General features: G+C 39.7%; 1 pseudogene; it reads left to right on the top strand.

The window, feature by feature from the left end:
* The first annotated feature begins 1,054 nt into the window (after positions 1-1,054).
* LOC114551698 (CD9 antigen-like) lies at positions 1,055-13,498 on the top strand (annotated as a pseudogene).
* The last annotated feature ends 980 nt before the right edge of the window (positions 13,499-14,478 follow it).

Raw genomic sequence — 14,478 nt, 5'->3', positions numbered from 1 at the left:
TCTCAGGGTTTATGTTTCACATTGACCAGGGTCTAAACTGTCCATTACTCTGTTGATACACTTCTGCAAGATAAAGAATGTGAATTGGCTACAATGTTGATTTGGCCCTGCATTTGTCTATGAATTCATTTGATATTTGTGTCACATCAAATCATCAAAAAAAAATCGTACTCAGCCTTTAACATTCCGTAGTTCTCATTTCCTTAAGTTTTTTATTTTTTTTTCATTATTCTTTACTGTATAATAGAGATACAAACAATCAAAACACAATGTGTTTGTACATTTGTCAAAAAAAGTGTTAACAGCTTTGAGGTAGAGACAATATATATAACAAAACATAACAAATAAACAGCTCCCTCACTATGACATCTCTCCATTAGTGCACGTATAGGTTCTGAGCATGTGTGTGTGTGTGTGTATGTGTGTGTGTGTGTGTGTGTGTAATTCAGACCTGTGTGTAATGTGTGTAATAACAACAGAGTGAAAACATTGGAATTTCCCGTCTTGGGGATTAATAAAGTATAAATTATTATTATTATTATTATTATTATTATTATAAAGAAAATAAAGATACTGGGGTTCTTTTTTAGTCACGTAGGGAATGTAAGTCCAACAAATAAGAGTCTCTTGACGTTTTCCTTTGTCATGCATTGAAGAGATGTAGCAAAGCTCATTTTTCCAACCGTTGATGTGGGGTGTGACCTTTAAATACTTATTAACTATATGAATACAATATTTACAATGTTCAAGTTATTTATCAAGAACTGTAATTTGTTATCCTTTAAAAATATTCCTGCTTGAATTGACATTTCATGTAATGGGTGCAGCAGCATACCTTGAGAAGGAAGCCAGCGTTGAAAAGAGTCACTAATGGGGTCATCTCAGTTCCTTAAGTTTCACTCTCTTCCTTTCATGTTCTTGTCTGGAGCTGGAGCCGCATCCTGTGGACGCCGCCGCCTAATCATAGGTGTTAGCTCATGTCAGTCACGCCTCTCAGCCAATGAAAGACCGAGCGAGGGCAAAGTGGCGGCCACGTGACGCACATTGGGGCTGTTAAAACAGTACGCAGCAAACGTGTAACCTGTAGATGTTTTTCTTCCGACTAGGAGCTTGAGGAGAGAGAGAGAGAGAGAGAGAGACAGACACACACACCGCGAAAACCTTCCACAAATTCAGGTATTTCTTTTCATTTGGAGTTAATGTCGTGTGTAGCATGGCTGCCATATTACTCAATGATTTAGGTCTATTTAAAAGAAGAGCGCTGTTAAGGTGTAAAAACATATTACCAAATTGTTCAATACGACATTTACAAATACATTATAACCCTAAGAAGTTTTAGTAGGCATGCGTTTGTATGTGTATATATATTTTTTTTTACAATATAGCGTCAGAAATGATGAGGTAATTGTTTTTTTTTTTTTTTTTTTTTTACCGTGTGCACACCTTTACAGACCTCCCAAGTAACGTTACACGCAGCAAAACATCCCAGTTTTCATCATGGCGCTGGATGGATGTGGCCTCTTCTGCAAGTATACCCTCTTCATTTTCAACGCTATCTTTGCGGTAAGTCTGCCAAATCACTACATAGATTGGAAACACACACACGCACACACACACACACACACACACACACACACACACACACACACACACACACACACACACACACACACACACACACACACACACACACACACACACACACACCTACATTCCTCCTTGTGTGTGCATATTCCGGGGGGTATTGTAAGTTCCCATGAAAAAACAAAAAAGGAAGATGGAGGTTTGTCTGTTGGCTCCTATTAGGTTTCGTTTCTGCTGAATACCAACTAAGGCTAGGGCCACTTTCATTTATTGGAATAAACAACACCTGTCAATGCTTAAAGATTTACTACCCACTTTCTAGCATACTTAACAATACACTACCCTGTCTCTACTGCCTTAGTAACCAACAAGATTTATTATTATTTTTTTTTTCAGCCATCTGTAATCCACAACAATCAATGCACTAATAACAAGCAACAGACAAAACATAACATTGTTGCTTTTTACTTCCACATTCAAAAATGAATCCGACCTGTGACGATTTCCTGCATGTCTTCCCTCTCTCTCCCCCTTTCTCACCTAGCTGTCCTGTCAATTAAAGGTGGAAAAGCCCTAAAAATCTTAAAAACACCCGAACCCGACCATCATTTCTAAATATCAGCCCGGCCCGTCGGGCTCGGTTCGGGTATCCATGCCTTAATACATACATGCGTACATACAAGAAACAAACGGGACCGAAAAGGTGCAGGCTGAAGCCTGAGCTTATTACACCTACCATTTTTTAGATGAAAGGAAACCAAAAGAGAGAGCATTTATTCACACTCTGTTTTAACCTGCTCTTTTGTGCTTCTCATGTGCTGTATTGTCAACTGTTGCATCGTGTTTCAGTGTATTTTGGTTGTTTGCCAGGTGTTTACCTAGGTGTCCCACAGCTGGTTTCATTCTGTGACTTTGTTCTCTTAAAGGATATTTTTTGTGCCCTGACATGCCCCACAGTGTGAATAAAAACTCGCGTTCAGCTGTTCCCCCAAAATATTACATCCGACCACAACCATGTACAGATTTGAAGTGAAACCGTGTTTTGAGAAATGTGGTTTAATTTTGATGTGTGTTGTTTGTCAGTTGGTGGGCTTTGCCTTTTTGGGTCTCGGCTTGTGGCTGAGGCTCAGCGACAGCACCAGAGGCATCTTTCAAATAGAGGACTTGAACTCAAGTGCATTTGTTATCGGTGAGTACATGAGTTACGCACATTTATGTCATTTCCTCAAAACAATGCATGAAGATATATTTGACTCTAATACATATTTCATCACAGATCTGCATCTCTCTTTATTTTTTCTTCATCAGCTGTGATTGTACTGATTGCTCTGGGCTCAGTGATGCTGATTGTGGTGGTGTTTGGAGACTACGGTGCCTGCAATGAGAAAAGATGTGCTCTTCAAGTGGTAAGACTTCCTACTTCATTGTAGAGTTTCCTGTTGTGTGATTGCAATAGCCTGCCTTTCACAATGTACAGTACTGTCATTTAACGGGGAAGTGCTAATCTAACTTTGTGATTATCTGAAAAACCTTTTAAGCTAAAATCTTTGATTTGTGGAAATGGCTAATATTTAGTTTTGCCTGTAATGTCAAACAGCCAATGTGACAAACTACCTCAGGATAACTTTGACATAATCACAGTGCGCCAGTGCTCTCTCAGTTCTGCGTAAGGCAACAAGGCCCAGGCTTTTATTTAAGTTTTGTAGGCCTGCATGCATGCAAAGTCTGAAGAGTAGGGCTGTGTGATAATGACAATATAGAAACCTTAATATTAAATATTGCATTATGGTAATGTTTACGTAACTTAGTTGACTTATTACATTCTGATTCTTGCAGGTTACGTTCATTTCACACAAAAGTTCTTAATAAAATGAGAAAATGCTCATCGCTTTCTCATTTGTAGTATTTAAAGGGGCTCTAAGCGATGTCACTCGTTTTTTAGGCTACACCATTTTTTTTTGTCACATACAGCAAACCTCTCCTGACTATCCGCTAGCTGCCTGTCCCCTGAACACACTGTAAAAAACCGCGGTCTCTGTAGACAGCCCAGGCTCCAAAACGGCAACAAAAACAAAGTATGGCAACCTGCACCACCAAACATAACAAACAGTCTTCCAGCCAATAACCGACAAGAAGGATTTTGGGGTGGGGGTTGGGGGTAAGTGCACGGAAGGGAGGGGAGGGGACGGGATGATGAGGAGGAGGGAGGGCGAGCTAGCCTCCGTTTTGTTTGAAAATACTTTGACCATCAATAATAAGTCACCCAACGTCGCTTAGAGCACCTTTAATTCACACAGGAGTTAACGGTATGGTTATTTCATATAGAATCTTTATTTATTAAATTACGAGAAAACCTGCTATATCATTATCGAGATATGAAATGACGTATGTCGGGATAGAAGATTTTGGCCATATCACTTGACTGCTATTCTCATCCTGCCTCCTCACCAACAGACCGGTTAAATGTCAGACAGTCAAAGATTTATTGGTACGCATGTGAGGCTAAGATATGTAGCAGACGGTGATTAATAGGCGCTGGTCAGTGGAGGTGACGTGGGTGAGTTGAGCAGCCCTGGGATGTTTACGGGCAGTTCAGAAGACCGAAACATGAAACCTGGCTGAAAGCAGACGGAGCACAACAAACCACATCAACCCATATGTGTGAATCCCTTTCTTTTAAAACCAAGAGCTGATAAGACTACTTCATCAAATGTGAACCTTTGATGGCTTTATCTTACAAAAATCAGACAAGCTCATTACAGGTCCTATATAAAGTTTTATGGGTCTGTTTCAAAAAGATTATAACTTTTTCAAAGAACCCGCAAGTAAACCATAAATAACTGAGGTGGGGCTCTTTTAAGAAGACCGTACACTGCTTTCTTTAAGAGACACAGGACTATTTTTCATTCAAGGCCAAAATTAGTGTCAAGAGTTATCTAGTAGATAACACCAGCTGAACATCTGAACACACATTTCTGTTAGAAAGTGTCAGTGTTGCCTGTTGTAGTTTCTTGTGCTCAGATCACTTGTTTGCTTTTCCAACTTAAATTGATACTTAAACTTAAATGTAAATACAAGGTTCAGTGCCCATGCTTTTTAAGGGCAAAGGGTTAAAGTAATATGAAGGTATTTTAATTGTTGTGGTACCACTTAATCGCTTTACTTTCTGCTTAAAATGATTGCATTCTTGTGCTTTTAATATCACTATAACTTCACTTGCTAAAACCGGCAGACACATATTCTTCAGAATTGCAGCCACAAAGTATCGAAACTGTCTCAGTTTCATGTTGGAAAATCCCCCACAGCACGCCGGGGAGGGGGGTGAACTAATGGATGGAAGGAACAGGGAAATGTAAAAAGATCCTTTAGTCATAGCTCTGCCTCTGGTGAGCTCCCTGAATCTTTGAGATTTTGCACTTCTGACCTTTGTCCTGATGTGGCACTTGTTTTCATTCATCCTCCTTTCTGAAAATGACAAGATTTATGCTTGTACGTGCAAAGACTGAGTCTAGTGCGCAACATTATATCCCCGACAATTAGGTCTGTGCTTGATTGAAGAAATTCTTAGTCGACTAACACTCGTTCAGTTGATCAATTGACTAATCGATTAGTTGATTTAATTGACAGATCTGTAAATCTGAGTTTCTCCACAAAGAGTCATGCAAAAGCACCACTTTAATTCTTGTGTTTACCAGAGATGTGCTTGTACTTTTCTTGGAAATAAGTCATTCAGCATGAAAAAAAGCATCAAACATGACTAATCGACTAAAGAAATCTAAGTTGACTAAGACCAAAACGACCGATTAGTCGACTAATCGACTAAGAGGGAGCAGCCCTACCGACAATGTGGGTATAATAATCCATTAAGCAGTGGGGTTAAAATATGTTGCAAAATCAAACCCCTGCAAAATATAAGTATCTGTGATTATGTCCTCTGGTCTCCTGATTTAATGGTATTGTCGTTATACGTTTCAGGAGAAGACCCATAAAACGTTTATCTCCGTCTCATCGCAGTGTTCTTGTAGAAGAAGTTCAGAGGCCTTTTTAAGATCGCCACCAACCTTTTGTAGAGGTTCTATATAACAGAGTGGAAAATATTGCTCATTCAAATATTCAGACTGATCTCATGAAGTGGTGTATGTATGACACGCCAATTCTTATGCCATTATTGCCGTGTTATCAAGACGCATACTCTTTTACTTTTTAGCGTGTTTATCAACGCTGTTTGGCCTCTATTGACTTGCATTACCTCGCGATTGCGCGTGAATTTAAGCAAGTAGTATGAAAGGGTGAAAATCTGCGTAGGGAGGTTGGTCGGGGTGGTGGATGGGTCAAAGACAGGACTTTCACCCAGGAGACCGGGGATCATGACCCACGTGTCATGTTTCCTAAACTCAACCGTTGCTTTCTTCTTTTCATAGAACCCAGCCCGTCTGCTGTATACGGCGCTCAAAATGTGTACAGATAACACGCCACTTGTCTTTAGAAAGTGGCGTGTAGGATTATGTCCACTGTATACAGCGTAGACAAACCTGCGGATAGCTCAAAATGCGTACAGATAAAACCCCACTTGGCTTAAGAAAGTGGGCGTGTATGTTTACGCAAAGTCATGATATCATGTTGAAAATATTTGATACGCATTTTTACAAATGTTCAGCATTCTTCCTACCAGTTGAAACAAAAACAAGCATTTGCACATCCTTGTTTTGATGCACATGCATAGTAGTTGGAGAAAAGTGTTATGATTGGGTTCATCAGGTCATTAACCTGTACCATTAAGATATTCTAATTAGCTTTATTTACTTTATTTGTTCTTTTCAGTTCTCCGCCCTTCTGACCATTCTGGCAATGGCTGAAATTGCTATTGGAGTGGTTGCTTATTCCAGCAAGGAACGGGTAAGAGGCAAATGGAAAAGAAGGGACACACAAACATATGATGAAAAAATAGTCAAATCATAAATCAGTAAATACCCTATATTTATGATCACAAAATTGTGTTTTATTAAGGTTGGACTGCACATTGTGGAGTTCTACAGTAGCCTGTATGCTCTGTATATCACAGGCGGAGACCCAGTCATTGGTGCCACTCTCACGTTCATCCACAATATGGTAATCATAAACTTTATTTCCTTCCTTCCAGTTTGATAAAAAGCACAGTTCAACTAGTAACTTTGTTTGTCTAAATGTCTTTTGAACTTGGTGCTTTTGCAACTTGTGTTGCCTCCTGACATAGACGCATGAAGAGTTCAATGTTAAATAACTTAAAGACAATTATGAAATCATGTGAATAAATTGTGTAAAATATATAAATGAAGACCCATTACTAGAGTAACTTGTATTATTTCCTATTGCCTTATTTATTTTAGACAATTTATTGACCTAATTCATAGTATGTCATGATTACCAACTTCTTAGGGCTCCACATTTATCATAACCTCGGATGATTGGGTGTTCCTAATTCTCCTTCCTCTGTAGCTTCATTGCTGTGGGTGACCGGGATCGTGGTGATAGAGTTGGCCAAAAACACCTGTCCCAAAGCAGATGGGTTTTGGGAGCAGCTCAAGCAGCCTGTAAGTTGGTGCCAAGAAAACTGAAACCTGTAGACTCTGGGTAAGCTCCAGTATAGAGGGAGCTAGCCGCTAACATCTTCTCCTGTCCTGGTCTTCCTACAGAATTGTCCTCTGATCATCGCAGATGTCTTTAACAGTAAAGCAGCACTAGTGATGGGCATCTTTGTCGGAACGGGAGTTCTTTTGGTAAGCAAATGAGTTGCATGCTGCACATTTCTACGCTGAACCCTCGTGTTGTCTTCCCGTAGAACCTGTAACTTTTAGTTGTTCTGGGTCAAAATGTAAAGTTAAAACCTCCAGACACTTTTGTCACTTTTCCCAATCAATTTTTAAATTTTAAATTTTTTTTTTTAAGCTTTCTCCGAAAATGTCATTTTTTTACGTTTTCTCACTTTTCCCAAAGTTCTTTGTCACTTTTTCCAATGTCTTCGTTTTGCGTTTCCTTTGACGTTTTTTCACTTTTTTCAGTGTTCTTTAATACAAAAGAAATTCTTCTAATGCTATCAAATTAAACCCCCAAATTCAAGGAAAATAGCGAACTGATCAGTTATTGAACTTGTGAAGAGCGTTTTAGGGAACTATTCATGTTTAATTTTTTTACAATTTGGTTGTAGGAAACCCAAATTTCTGAGATAGAAACTTTTTGAAAATGGGTCAAATTTGATCCCGAAGACAACAGGAGGGTTAAATGGTGTTAATATTTTGGCTGAAATAGGCTGGTGAACGAAAAAGAAGTTTTCAAGATTATTGACCAAACAAAATAATTAATTTGCATACACCAATGGCTCATTGTTTTGGGTTTTTATAATAAAAAAAAAAAAAATCAAAGTGTTCTATTACAAAACCGTTAAATAGAACTAATAAATATTAGGGCTGTCCCTAACAATTATTTTTGTCATTGATTAATCTAAAAAAAATAAAGAATTCTGTTAGTCGATTTATCTTAACGATACATTTGCAAATTATTCTAAAGATTTTTCATCTGAACTTTGGAGAATCAGTATTTTTACTTAAGTACTTGACATAAAACTTAAAACGGCTATGACATGCATTTATTTCATCACTGGAGTAATATGCAGTTAAGACAATCACTGGCAAACGTATTTTTGCATCTCTCAGTACGTTTACATGCACACCAATATTCCACTATTATTCCGAAAATAACAGTATTCCGAATTTGATACAGGTCATGTAAACAGCATATTCCGGTTAGATATTCCGAATAAGGCCTTTTTCTGAATATAGCATTTTCTGATTAAGACGTGGGAAATTCCGGTATTATTCGGGTTTTAGAGGCAATCTTTGGACATGTATACAGCACATTCGGAATATGCGTCTCAATCTGGGTTATCACCGCAGTTTACGGTCAGCTCTGTGCGTTGCTATGGTTGCTGTAAACAAACCAACCAGCCAACAGTTTGCAAGGCTGGAGACTCGATAAGGAGAAACACAGCTACTTTTAAACATTATCAAAGACTTGGATATCAACAGGTTTTTGGATATGTGCAAACATCGCTACACCGACCTTTTCAAGAAGCTGGTTGAAGGAATGGAAGAGGGAGGCTGTGTTCGCACGGTCCAGCAAGTCCAACTAAACTTTAAAAAAAATCTTATTTTGCACAGCTACATGTAAATGGGAATATTAGTAGAATTTTCACTTTCTTTAGCCATGTAAGCGGCTTTTGTCGGAATATCGTCTTTTTTTTCAGAACAAGGGCAAAAACCGGAATATTATGTTCCTGTAAACCTTCTGAGTTTGGGGCGAGGAAAATAATTGAAACGCAGGGGTTCCAGACTAACGTTTTTTACTAGGAGCACCGTAGTGTGCGGATTATTAACTAGACTTAAAATTTCCAGCCATGCTAGCAGCTCTGTGAGGCTCTTTTCAGCTGTGCTTTGAACTACATGCTAACATTAGCATGTTAATATGGCCACAGTGACATTCTAGTGTTTAACCAGTATAGTATTTGTCAGGCCTACTTACTTACTCTTAATTTCAACGTGGCATCATGACTTTGCGTAAACATACACGCAACTTTCCTAAAGCCAGATGGTGTGTTATCTGGACGCATTTTGAGCTATCCAGGTGTATGTCTACGCTGTATACAGTGGATGTAAACATACACACCACGTGGCGTCTTATTGCGAGAACGTGCCGTACTATCGCGACAAAAACGTCACGCGTGTAAAAAAAAAATAAATAAAAAACACATTGGGAAAGGCTTTAGTAACGCAACAACGTCACACGCTTAGGAAAACTAACTGTTGGGTTTAGGAAAGAAACATTGGGGAAGGCTTAAAAAAAACAGTTGACAAACGCCACACGCAGGACGCGATCGCGGCTCTCCTGGGTGAAAGTCCTGTGTTTGACCCATCCTCAGTGGTGTCAGTCTAATGTATTGTAGTGGGTATACTGTACTGTATATGTATGGGCCTGGATGGGCCTTGGGGAGCATTTCATATTGGGGGGGTCTGGGTGTCCTCCGCCAGGAAAATTTTGAACGTCAAAGACTTCATTTCCTGCATTCGGATATACTTTTTTTGCACCAATTTATGGTGGAAATCCCTTTATTTAGCCTATCGAAGAAAAAAAAACCACAGATGAAAATTCAAAATATACCATAATTATAATGTAAAGTATGTTGTTGCGTGTCATTGCACAATTTTTAAGTGGGTATATGGAAATACTGAAGCTTTCTTAGTGGGTATACTGCGTATACCTGCGTATCATGTAGACTACACTGCCCATCCAACACCCCAACTTACGTTCTTTCACACTACTCGCCACGGCGAAAATTCACACGTAATGTAGGTCAATGGCGGCCGAACGGCGTTGATGAACACGCTAAAAAGCCATTATGCGTCTTGATAACACGCAAAAACGGCATACGAATTGGCGTGTCATACATACGCCACTTTATGAGATGAGTCTGCTTAGTTTAGTCTGTTAGCATGCTAAGACTGGATCCTAACGTTTGTTTGATGGGTAGGTAATATTCGTGCATGCAGGCTGAAATCCACGGTGGTGTTTGGCAGGGATTAAGCTGCTAGCTAAATGTCTGATGTTTGTAGAGGTCTGTATGGTTCTACCGTAGCAGCCTGCTGTCGTTGTCAGGCATCGTCAACATCCATTCACAAACACTGCGTCGGTTTTCACTCGTCAGACAGTCCGGCAATAACTCAGGTCTTTTCCTTTTGTTTTGAATGCCTGCAGCAAAAAGTTGAGTCTGATTTTAAATTTTGGAGAAAAGCACAGACTTCAACCTGCGGTGGACAATCATGTATTAACCAGCTTTCAGACTTGTCAGTCCGTATCGCGGTGTGCAAGTCTCGTAACGTTACAGCAACAGGGAACATCTCTGCCTCCATCGCTGCTACAAAGAAGTTTTAAACCCTACTAGGACTGGTCCGAATACCATTTTTTGAGCTTCGAAGCTTCGGTAGTAATGAGCATCGAATATTCGAAGCTTCGGAACATATTATCTCAATTAAATGCAGGAATCTATGTGTCTGTTTGTTTGCATTTTGATAATTTTGAGAACCTTTCATCCAAACGACTTCACAAGGGAGTGCAGCAGTGTCGTATTTGGTGCAATATAAATAGACAGGCCAGACGCGTTCAGAATTAATAAACTTTTAACCTCTCAAGTATCACCGTCTCGTCAACGGGACACTTTGTGACTGGGGCGTCGCTGTAACCTCGATAAAACTTCCACTCATGAGCGTTTTTATAACTTTAAAGCATTAAATCTTGAAAATATAAAGCCATGTACACAACTGTTACAAAGTAAAAGAAAATAAAACAATTTAGCCATAATCTGCGCAGACGAGAGTGCATGCATACCTGTTGTTGTCCTTTCATCAACAAAGTGAACAAACTTGATTTTCATAAATCCCCAAGAGTCCAAGGAAATGTAATATCCAAGCTTTATATTCCAAAACAATCTCTTCGCCTCACAATGTTGAAGTTTCTGGCCGAATCACAACGGAAAAACGCGAAACAGTTTTCAATTTCCGCACTTGTTATCGCCGCTAGCTTCTCTGCCCAGCTTGCTAAATGCTCGAAGTGGGCGTCATCGTGTACCGACAGTATCTTCTTCTTCTTTCTAGTTTATTGGCGGTTGGCAAACCAACTTAAATGTGCATTACCGCCACCAACTGGACTGGAGTGTGAACGATAGATAAATGCAGAAAATAAATAAACCAAAATAAAAAAAAACGAATATTCGAATGTCAAATTTTAAAATCGAATACCAACCCACCGAACGAATATTTGAATATTCGGGTCCAGCCCTAAACCCTACAAAGGTAAAAAACAAAACAAAACAAAAAACCCTAGAACTCACTGCCCTGGAGTTTGTGTAACAAAGGGCAAAGAGGTAGGATCACACGCCCGTCCAGATCAAGTTTTTTCGGAGGCACATGCAATGTGTTCTTAGAAATCTTTGCGAATCATCGGCAAGATGGCGGCTAAAGTCGAAACACAAGACAAACCCACAAATGTCATTATTTTCTTAGTTGAAAAAAGTTTTGAAATTATGATATGAGCTATTCGGGCGCCCGTATCATGTTGTTCTGATGTATTGAAATGAGACGTAAGAGCCGCTGGCCAGGTCAGTCGTGCAATACGTGAGATTCTGAGCCAGGCTAAAAGCTGTTAATGTCACTTTATTAAGTTAATATATTTTTCAGGCGAGAAAGTCACCATGTAGATTCCCAATGTCTGCTTAGGTTATCCAAATAACGGTGGTTTATAAATTTGTTGCAACGTTTTCAGAGACAAGGTGATGAATCAGAATCAAAAAACAAGGGGTAGGGGTAAAAATAAGAAATTAGCTACATAAAAAAAAAAAAAAAACACAAAAAAACTCCACTAACTGGAAATTGGTTTGTATTTTGTCCCACCAGTGGCTGCCTCTGAGGTTCTTTTTTTTTTTTTTTCCCAGAGATGCAGATATATAGACCGTTAAAGAAAACATATCCAGGGTTGGATTTTACCTTAAGTGTCTACTTATTCCTCAATTAATTTCTTTTATTCTGCACAAGCTTCTCATTCTGTACCTGCATGCTAATGAGTAGCGTGGGCTGTTAACTAAAATTCTGTGGCTGGTGTTAAGCATGGAGATGAGATTTAGGAAGCAGGTGGATCACCTGCACTGCTTTGTCCCATCCCTGCCCTTTACTTCCCCTCCTCCCTCTGTGTCTGCATGACAGATCACAGCCCTGGTCTGCACCACGGTCCTCCTGAAACAGACCAAGAGAAACCAGCAGGAGGTCACTGCGTACTACACCACGGTGTACTAACAAGACGATTGGGTTTTCAACCCTTCCCCTCCTCTGCCTCAACGAGGACCATCGCTGGAATTCAGGCTTAAACAGCAAACAAATGTTTACCGATTCGTTTTTTTTAACCACTGAACTAGAATAGTGTTTAAGTGAATGTTTTTATCCTAAAACATCACACTAATCATTTCACCCATTGTGAGCAGGGCTGTTGACAACCAATATTTTATTGTGCTTTTGCTTTAATAATCATGCAGTAACTCTTGGTGAAATGGATGTTGCTTATAATCGGCTCTTCATCTACCGTCACAGCTAGACAGCCACTGTGGTTTCGCCTGACAGACCTCTTCATCATTGTGGGCATGCAATAAGTAATCTGGGGATGAGGGCGACACGTCGGTTTAATAAGGTTAAAAAGGGACCTTTTGCTTAAAATGGAACTTCCACGTCTGTTACGTTTTAGCAGTTTTGTACTGTAATGACACCGCTGCTGAAGTTTGGGTTTTGTCTTCATGTGAAAGTTAAAAAGCATGTCGGGGAGAAATGACTGAACTGTTACCTCTTACTTCACTTTCACATTGATGCCAATTTATTTTATGCTATAGGAGACGTAATGGTACATTGGTAAATGGGTAATTTATCCTTTTACAAGTTACATTCCAGTTAATTCCTTCTTTTTTATGACTGTCCAGAAGACCACAGAACCGGTCAGAAAACAAAGGCCTTTAGTGTGCCAAATATTCTGCAGGCTTTCCTCAGTCATTGCTTGGGGCGGTTAAACTGACTTTTGTTTTGGAGCTGTGAAGCCTTAAGTGCTGCCTTCCTGTTAACCGTTTGGTGCAGAGGGGAAACACGGTGCCAGTAACGGACGTTATAGTTAACCGTTTTCCATTCCCTTGTGTTCCTGCCAAAATCTTCTGTGACCAAGTAGAAGTACACTTAGTTGCCTGTGTATTGCTCGTTTTCATTCTCTGCACTCTGTAGCACTAACTATTGCACTATGTTGTCTTTAAGTTCACAAGTTTTTAAATAAATATTCCAAAGGGATTTCCCCCTCTTTTCCACAAAGACTTGTGTATGTTATTTCCATAAAACAAAACAAGAGTGCAGTTGTGTGAAAGGGTTTATTTCATTTCTCACACGTCACTGTTAGGACCTAGGAGGACAAAAAAAATAAAAAAGGAGAAGTTATTGTTGTGATGTGCGATTCCTAAAGACATACAGAGTGGCTGAAGCAGATAAAGCCCATTTTTACCCAGGTTGTGTTTTTTACCCATTTGATTCTTCTGAAGCCTCGTGTGGCCTCATATGGTGTTGTCGGCTTTTAGCAGAGGCATGCCAATCGTAAATATCTTTGGAATTATGCAAAGGGAAATATAATGACTTAATTGGGTAATGAGGGAAGGACAATTATGTAGCCACAAAACATTTAGTGCATTCAAAGGAATCCATCTGTGCAGCTTCTGTGTAGAAAGTGCTCAGTGAATCACTGATTGGTTGTGGCTATTTGTAGGGACAATAGTTTTCGGTTGCGTTAAACCTTTCAAGTCTTTAAATTATAATGAATATATTTCTAATTGATTTACAGGAACCTTGTTAACGTCCTGATATACTCGCCCACCCTCAGTTTGTCCTGTTTGTTTCCGCGGTGTTAAACTCACTGGAGATGCAGCCGACAGTGCAGTCACCATCTGCAGCCAAGCACACTTCTGTCGCGCACAAGAAATAGATCTGAAAATTACAAAAAAAAAAAAAAAAAAAACACAAATGGGAAAAACCATGAGATTGTTTTACATGTAGCCACCATTATGGATGGTCTTCAGAGTTTTAAGGCAGCCTGATCTTGAAAGCACAACATAAGTCACTCAAGTTGCACTAAAATTGTGTGAGCGTGTGTGTGAAGTGGAAGGTACCTCTGGATCCTCCAGCTGAGCGTATCCTCCTTCAGCCATGTGGGAGGGACCTTCAGAGGGCAGGGGTGGGACGCCAGAGATTACGATCCTCCGGATGTGGTGGGGGTCAGAGTGTGGGGAAACAAGTA

The sequence above is a fragment of the Perca flavescens genome, unplaced genomic scaffold, assembly GCF_004354835.1.
Source record: "Perca flavescens isolate YP-PL-M2 unplaced genomic scaffold, PFLA_1.0 EPR50_1.1_unplaced_scaf_36, whole genome shotgun sequence".
NCBI classification, from domain to species: domain Eukaryota; kingdom Metazoa; phylum Chordata; class Actinopteri; order Perciformes; family Percidae; genus Perca; species Perca flavescens.
The sequence above is the reverse complement of the archived record's forward strand: the minus strand, read 5'-3'. Positions and strand labels throughout refer to the sequence as shown.